We start from the raw sequence: 8,394 nt of genomic DNA on the forward strand, positions 1-8,394 counted from the left end.
AAAGATCTGAGGAGCAGTCAACAATAGTCCTCATGAATCCACCGAATTTAAAATTCCAACACAAAGAAAGCAGAAGGAAATGGAAAATACACACATCCGGCAGAATTTCCTGCAGCACCGGAGCAATCCCGCTTATAACCGCTTATTTATGCCCCATAATGGCCAAAAAACAGGTTATCTATCTTTCTTTCTCTTTCTCCTCTCATCTGCCTCAACCTCTCTTCCTGCTACTCTGTCATTCTACCATCATTCATCTCCAAGAGGCGTCAACGTCTCCACATTATCTCAGGGCCGTCTGTGCACCAGCTGAGTGATGGATGGAGGGAGTGTTTGTGCTGCCAGATGAGTGGAGGGCTAAGGTCTTCTTTATCCATCCGCTACCTGTCATTCCTTCAAATCAAGCCTTTCATATGTTGTTCATTATGCTGTTTCTTTCTTTTGCTCTTCCTCTCCTCTCCCCTCCTGACTTGTACACTTTCATTATGTCGTGGCGGGGTTAAAAGGTGACAGTGCTCAGGCCCTTCCATATTGCCCAGCGTTACAGTGTGACTCGTCATCGATCTGGCTTTTAAACCGACTCGCAGTCCACCCATGGGTCTGTAACAGTGACACGGAAGTGTCACATGGGTGCCGAGAGATATGGTCAGTGTCCGCAAACTGATGGACTGTCTAAGTACTGTGGCAGCCGCTGTCTGTGGAGAGATAAGCAAGTGTAGCAGAGTCATGTCAACTTGACAGGCCTCACAGCCCCTTATCAGATGCTAAGAGGGAGCTTGTGAAACCATTTTATTCTATTTAATTGGCTTTTTAATTTTCTTTACAGTAAAAATGTGTGTTTCTTCATTTCTTTTAAGCCCTATACTCCCTGAATCCACCTTTCTGACACGCAGTGTGTTATGTCCAGTTCAGACCAAAGATTCACGACAAGATGAAACCGTTTAAGGGAAAAGTTGCAGCGGTCTCAGCTCGACTCAAGACAGCTGTTTCGCTGCGACTCAGCTGTTCAAGTCGCAGAGGCTGGTTTTAGAACGTAAGGGACGTCACCTGTTTCAACAGCCAATAGAAAAGTCAGCTTGTAAAGTCAGCTATAAACTATAGAAATAAAATTATCTATAATCCATTTCATTTTTATGTTATAAACAGCTGGTCGAAATGGCAGAGTTTTAGCAGGAGCTTCAACGACCGCCCGAGAGCACGGTAACGTTATCTGGTCAAGCGACCTAGAGTGACTGAAGAGAGGGAGCGCCCAGCGGCGTTAGAACCAAGCAGTGAGTCAGAGAAATAAAACGTGGTTTCGCCGATTCATCACTAGAAATGCAACTGTACCAAGCATCTCAATATCACTAACGTTATCCACATTCATATTTAGACGAAACAAATGATATATCCAGCTACAAAAAGCCTAAAAGTCAGAAGTTAGAACAGAAGTATAAAGAGGCGTTCTTGATACACCGTCTCGTCTCGTCTCGTCTTGTCTCGTCTCATCTCATTGGTGGTTTTAGTACGCTGCAGACCAGATCTTGCTTTGTCAAGCGGTAAAAGTGCTTTTGAGTAGTCCATACTGGGTTAACGCTATGTTATCCGGTCAGGGGGAAAGGATTGTTTTCCCCCACAGCGACTCCGCCACAGGCCACGCCCCCAGCTATGACGAGTGACCAACCAAGTGTATAGTAGTTTGACATTGTTACATCCAGTCTTTTGTCAAACCTGTTTAAGCAATCAAACAAATATTGACTTGTTGGAACAACATCTGTAGGTTTTTATTTCCTATTATAGCTGTTTTGTGATTGTTAATTTGTTAATTTTCTCAGGCTAATCTGTTGCTTATACAACATAATATGCAACTGTTAGGCCTGTTTAGAACCACAGCTCTAATCAGACTGCACTCTAAAGATGTCTTTTACACATTTCAGCTACGTGCTTTCAGTTCTTTGCATCTGCAAAGGCATTGAGTGTACGGTAACTGCAACATGTAAAACCCACTTCCCTAGATTTTCTTCCTCTTTCTCTTCTTCATTCTCTCTTAGCCCTTAACTTTTTACCACATCACTTTTTTTCTTCGGATAGGCACAGAAATATGTAGTAATGTCTTCAGTGACTTGCGTTATATCATTAAATAAGTTTCAAAAGACCCAAATACAGTATACAGTATAAGTAAGGTCCATGAAAAACTGAGCTCTAAAACATTATTCACATTATCTTCCTGTGATGTTTAAGAAATTCATTTAGGATAACACTCTCAATAATAACACATGATTATTTCTCACAATATTGATCAGTTACATTAGTGCCATTCACAATTGTTTTGATCTTTTTAACGAATGGAGTGTTGTTTACTTACATGTTTGAGATGAGATTCATCAAGAAATCATGTATTTAGTGATCATTTAAAAATGTGGATTTATGCATTTTAATGAACAGTTTATTAATACATAATGGCAAAAAGATGTGTGTAAATATATTATAAAATATTATCCTCAGCTCAACAGTCATCAACCAGCCAACGATTCACAGTGAGAAGTCTATTTTTTAGGGACGTAGTCAAATTAGCGCATCATACCTCAGTGCTGCAATAGAAATACATTTCCAAATAGTTTCCAAATTGGACCGCCGATTACAATTTTGCAGATTCCCCCTTGTCTCAATTTTTTTAGCTTTTAGAGAGAGTGGACACAATATTACAGTATTTAATTCAAGTACTGATTACAGGTCATTTACATACAATTTTGCCTTACAATTTAGCTCAAATGAGCACATATGCCTACTCTGTTTCAGGTTTGTGGGCATTGTGGGAAGCAAAAGATTATTTATAGAACAGTCAAAGCAGCATGCCTGAACTGCTAATGAGTCCTGTGTGTGTGTGTGTGTGTGTGTGTGTGTGTGTGTGTGTGTGTGTGTGTGTGTGTGTGTGTGTGTGTGTGTGTGTGTGTGTGTGTGTGTGTGCGTGCGCGCGTGTGCGTGTGTGTGTGTGTGTGGTTGCGTAGGTTTGTAATATGCTGTGTTTAGGTGAGAATGGTTTTCTTTGCATGTGTGTGTGCATGTGAAAGAGAAAATGGTGGCTAATCAAAATTGATCAGACGACAGTAAAGGTCAGCAAAAGAGAATATGAAAGGAACTGTATCTGAGAAGGTCATAGTGTTTATATGTATGTGTCCAAGTCTGTGTGATTTGAAGGTGGTGGAAGAAGTTACAATAAATCTGCAAAGCTCCATACTTTGTGGCTCCTGGGACATTTTGGTTACACTAGAATTTCTGACTCTGGACACAGCTTTGCAGACAGTTTTAAATGCAAATTGGGTTTTTTTTCCCCAAAAACCTAATGACAAACCAAGTAGTGTGTTTTTTTGTTTTTTCAAATAGTGATACAGTATATGTAGACTTTCAGAAGAATTTCAGTGCAAAATGAAAGCGATAACTGGTGCGCAGGTGAAACCACAACTCAGACTTTTTAAAGTCTCCATGTGTCAAAGCCCTGCATCCTCTGTATCCTCTGTAATATTTCTGTCAGTGCACTAAGGCATCCCTGTGTGTGAGCACACCTGTGCTCTTACATGCCTGTCAGTGAATCCCTGCACCGGCTTGTCATTGTGTCACTATGGTTCTCTCTGTTCCTCTTTTCTGACCAGCAACTCGTCCAATTACAGCATCTCTCGGGCTTTTCTTCTCTAAGCTCCCTATTCAAATCCCCGTGGTGTGTCATTTTTATGTCTGTCCTAGATCCACCTTTGTTCCCCGCTCTCCGTTAATCGTCTAGGTCACACTCTGTGTTCTCTTTTTTCCTCTGCCATTCTGCCCCTTTCTTTCTGCACTTACATTATTGTATGTATTACTCTGCAGTATATATATATATATGATATTTATTCAATCACTTGTACCTACAGTCTATGTTTAGATAGTTTTCTAATATTATAAGTTAATATTAAATTGATACATTGGGAAATACACCTTCTTAACTGAGTTTTAGAATACCACTCTCATATCTGTACACTAAATATGAAAGCCACCAGCTAAGCTTAGCATAAAGACTGAAAACAGGGGGAACGGCTATCCTGACTATGTTTAAAGGTAAAATAAATTAATAAATAAAACATCCATCTGCTCACATTATTTTATATCCCTGAAAATAAACCAAATCCTTCAAAATGCAATGCCAAATGTCAAGAAATCAAGGACCATCAGCAATACAAAAAAAAAAAAATCTTTTCAAAAGGCTTGAAAAGTTGACATTTGACTGATGCACATTTTAGGCAAGGCCTGGGTGATTTGGCAGCGGTTGTGGTTCCATTTCCTCTGAGTCCTTATTTTCACATGAATATTGGATATCATCAAAATGCATCGTCTTTAAGAAATTTCCTCCTGGCAATTTCTCAGTCCATCTCTTTTCATTTTACTATCAAATAGCAGGATGGGCAGAGACGGAGAGAAAAGGAAGGAACATGAGCTAATTTATGCTCCTCTATCTAGATTTTAGTTGGCAAGAAGAAAAAGAAAGAATTCAATCATTATAAGAAGATAACCTTTAGACTGTCAGCTGCAGCTGTTTGCTTGCAGAGTAATTGTTTCTTTGAAAACTTGTTTCTCTGCTGATGCCACGTGGTTCGTAGAATACAAACTTATCACTTCTATCTCTCTGTCTCCCTATCCATCTGTCTCTCTCTTAAATGCATCTATCTCTCCAGTTTCCTCTCCCACAATTCTCACTTTCTCTGCCTCGCACACTCCCTCTGTCTGCTGTTCAAGCATAATTGGAAGTTTTGCAGCATTTTGGTCACAATAATGACTGCACATAATATCTACTCATCTTTATCTTCTTTCTACCCTGTTCTTTATCTCTCTGCTCTCAATCCATCTATCTCTCTCTCAAAACATCTATCGATGCCTTTTCTCTCTATTTTAACCCCTCTCTTTCTTACCATCAACCACCCCCTGCTCTCTCTATCCTCACCCTCTGTTCTCTGTCTTGTTTGATGATGCTTTTGATGGAAGAGGAGTTGGAGGAATAGCTGATGACTTTCTCTTTCCTTTGAATGCAAATATCGGTGTCTGTTATGATGAAAGAGACATTGTGAGACTGTGCCATCCAACGCATAACTATTTTTACACTGATTTAAACAATGACTGTCATTTGAGTATAAGCCTAATAAGCTGTTTCCCACACAGTGAGTTTGGTGGCAGTCAGTCATTGAAAAATATATACATTATATTGTTTTTGTGATCAAGAAATGTAATCATTTTAGGCGTTTACATTCCCTTGCTCATAAAAATGAAGAAAGCAGATATTCAGTTCATTGGGAAGAGCCAATCCTGCCTCCTAAAATGAACAATTACATACAGCTTATCGGTTTTGCCAAAAAAGAGAAAACATTATTGTTACTGGCAATACGTTTGTTTCAATGTATGAAATGTATGAGAGAAATAAACCTTTTGTGTGCATCAAAAAAGTCTTAGATCTTTTATTTTAACTCGTGAAAAATGGGAGCGAAAAGAAAAGTGTTTACATTTTTTGTCCAGTGTAATTTAACTCACTTTCTTCATCCACTATAACATCCATAATGTGACCAATAAAGATCATTTTAGACCAATATGGATACTTTCAAAGACAATTCTGATAAGTCTCAAGCTCTCAATTTTAGCTGTAAAGCGACACCTCAAGAGGTAGCAAATGCAAGATTCAGAGACAGAAATTGTCTCAGCAAAGCAAGATTAGTTTTTCAGTCAATTTATCAGGAAAAAAGAAAAATCAGCCAAACCAGAAGAACTACACTGTGGGCAATTAATCAGTTATTGTTGTTCTTTGTCAATGTTTCAGAAGTCAAAAACTCACAAAATGCCACCACCTGTAGATATCATGTCATTAGTTAAACAAAAAAGGGGGGGGGGGTCTCCATCAAACATGTCATTAACAGTTTAGTTGATTTTGATGAATTATAGAAGGAACAGTGCACGGTAAGTTATATTACAACTCATTAAATATATACAAAGTGACAAAGTTAAACCAAGCCACCATGTTTACAGATGCACAGAAGAGAAAGTGTGGCTAAATATGAGTAAAAATAGATTTAAATTAGATGTCACATTATTAAGCTCCAATTCTGGGGCTGATGTTCCGGTGGTGTAGCGGTGGGATTGGGGCTAGGAGAGGGCATGAGGGTGGATGCCTGGATCAGTGCCCTGGCTCAGTGCTAAATCCCATCGCTCATCCCTATCAGTATGGAAGAGATGAGAGCCGGTCTTTAGCCCCCCCCCCCAGAGAAAGACACAGAGGTTGAGTCAGAATTAAATGTTTAAATGTGAAACAGGCTATTAGTGAACCACTAAAATACAAATGGTTTAAGATGCATGCCGATTAAGAATGCCTTTGACGGACGAGAACTGTTGCATAGCAATGGCACAGCAACATAGGGGTGAATTTAAGCAACAGCCTGATCTCTGACTTTAGTCCACACTTCACAGTTTCCTCTTTCCCACCGTTGGAGGGCTGAGATGACTTAGTAAGGAGCCAAGGAGCCAAGCCCCAAAATGCCACTCTGGTTTTAAATAGCTGGCTGAGGCTATGGATAGCTGTCTGTCATTCTTTCTACCTTCTTCTGCTTGACTCCTTCATTCTTTTAGTGTGTAGTTTTTTTTACTTTGTTTCTTTCTCTTTTGCAACATTTTGTGTCAGGCTGCCCCTTCCTGTTTGTCTGCCCTTTTCTTTCCTTCTCTTTACACTCTCCTCTTTTCATATCTGTCTCATTAGTGGATGTGCCCCACTTGCCCATGGCAACTTGATGCCATCCTGTGACCCTGTATCTCAGCAGGTCTCCAATCAACACATTGCAGGTGGCTCAGAATGGTGGACCATCCCTTTCTTTCACCCCACCCTCAATGTGTTCCCTCTCCCCATGCCATCCTTCCCTCTCCTCCTCCCCATCCACTTGCATCATTAGGGGCTGACATTGCCTCTCATCTTGTGTGCCACTTTTTAATAATAAATAAGTGTTGTCAGATTCAAATTAGTTAGATATTGTTAAAATGTCAGGCCAAAATGTAACTTTAAATGAAATCTGTAGCTCCTAATAGGCGATACTGTTTGAATTAAATAAAAATTGCTTAAATTCTAGACTCAGAACTAATGTACCGTATGTGGATTTTTTTAAATCTGTACATATGCAACTCATTCAGTAAAGCAGCTAGTGTTCACAGCATGCTTTAAAAAACAGCAGGACGTTCTCATGCAACAGCAGCATGATGAAAATACCACAGCAGGACATGCAGTAATATGGAGCTGGAGCTATATCTGGGCCCTATATCTGTTAAAGCAGCTTTATTTGGCTCGGTTCAGGCAAGCTGAGGCCAAAATAAAGTGTGACAGAGACAGATTAAATGCCGCTTTGTCAGCCACATGGAGCACGGAAATCCCATGGTATCATTATTAGTGATTTCTCACCTGATTCCTGTTTTTGTTTTCTTTAAGGTCTCATTAAAAGGGTGCAAATGCATCAAGTTATAGATAAATAAAGTATGAAAAGGAGGTTTAGAGTCATGCTGCTCCGCAGAGTAACATAAACATGTCTTGCTTTTACTCATTCCCCGTAAAAAGAGAATAAAACGACTAATCAACTAAAATTGCTTTTTTTGCCCAAGACACTCCAGGGTTTAGAAAAAATACACGAGCTTGTCTCAAAATAAATCAGGTTTGTTAGCATGACACCTGCGCTTATTAGCATGCTGTTGTGTTAATGTAATGGGTTTGGTGGAGGAATTGAACTCTGTCTGTATCTGCTAATGTTGTCGAGTGTTTCAGACATTTTCTCCTCCATAAATGTAAATAAGGTGGGCAAAATTATAAAGACATCTTTGAACCACGTGAAGTGCAGTACAGCCCCACTACAAAGTACAACCTCAAAATGCAGCACAGAATCAACTCAACACAAAACTTCTAAAGTAGCTGTCTCTGCACATTTTAGTAAGTTATCATTTAAGGTATTGCATTGCATTGCATTACATCATAACGCAAAAAACAAAACGTCACTACAACATTTTGGGTATTTCTGTCCACTAAGTGTAAGTAGTCCATGACAACTTTGAAACTTTCTCTCTAAAAGTCTGAAAAGCCTGTTATCTTGAGGACCTTTGTATCAGATTATGGGTGATACAGTCTCGCTTTGCCAGACCTTCCTCCACAGCACTGCGGAGGAAGGTCTGGCTAGTCCACACAGCGTTCGAGGAAGGGAGAAAAACGCGCTCTGGTTTAAGATAAGATAAGATAAGATAATACTTTACTGTCTGTTACACAGGTTTCCAGAAAATTGTCTTTGACAAGGCTCCAGTTACAAAGAGACATTCATACAGACATATAAAAACAAGACATGGGGTGTTGAGGTATCAGCTGACTGTGGTGTTCATTTTGTG

Source organism: Perca fluviatilis, chromosome 9, assembly GCF_010015445.1.
Source record: "Perca fluviatilis chromosome 9, GENO_Pfluv_1.0, whole genome shotgun sequence".
Classification (NCBI taxonomy): Eukaryota; Metazoa; Chordata; class Actinopteri; order Perciformes; family Percidae; genus Perca; species Perca fluviatilis.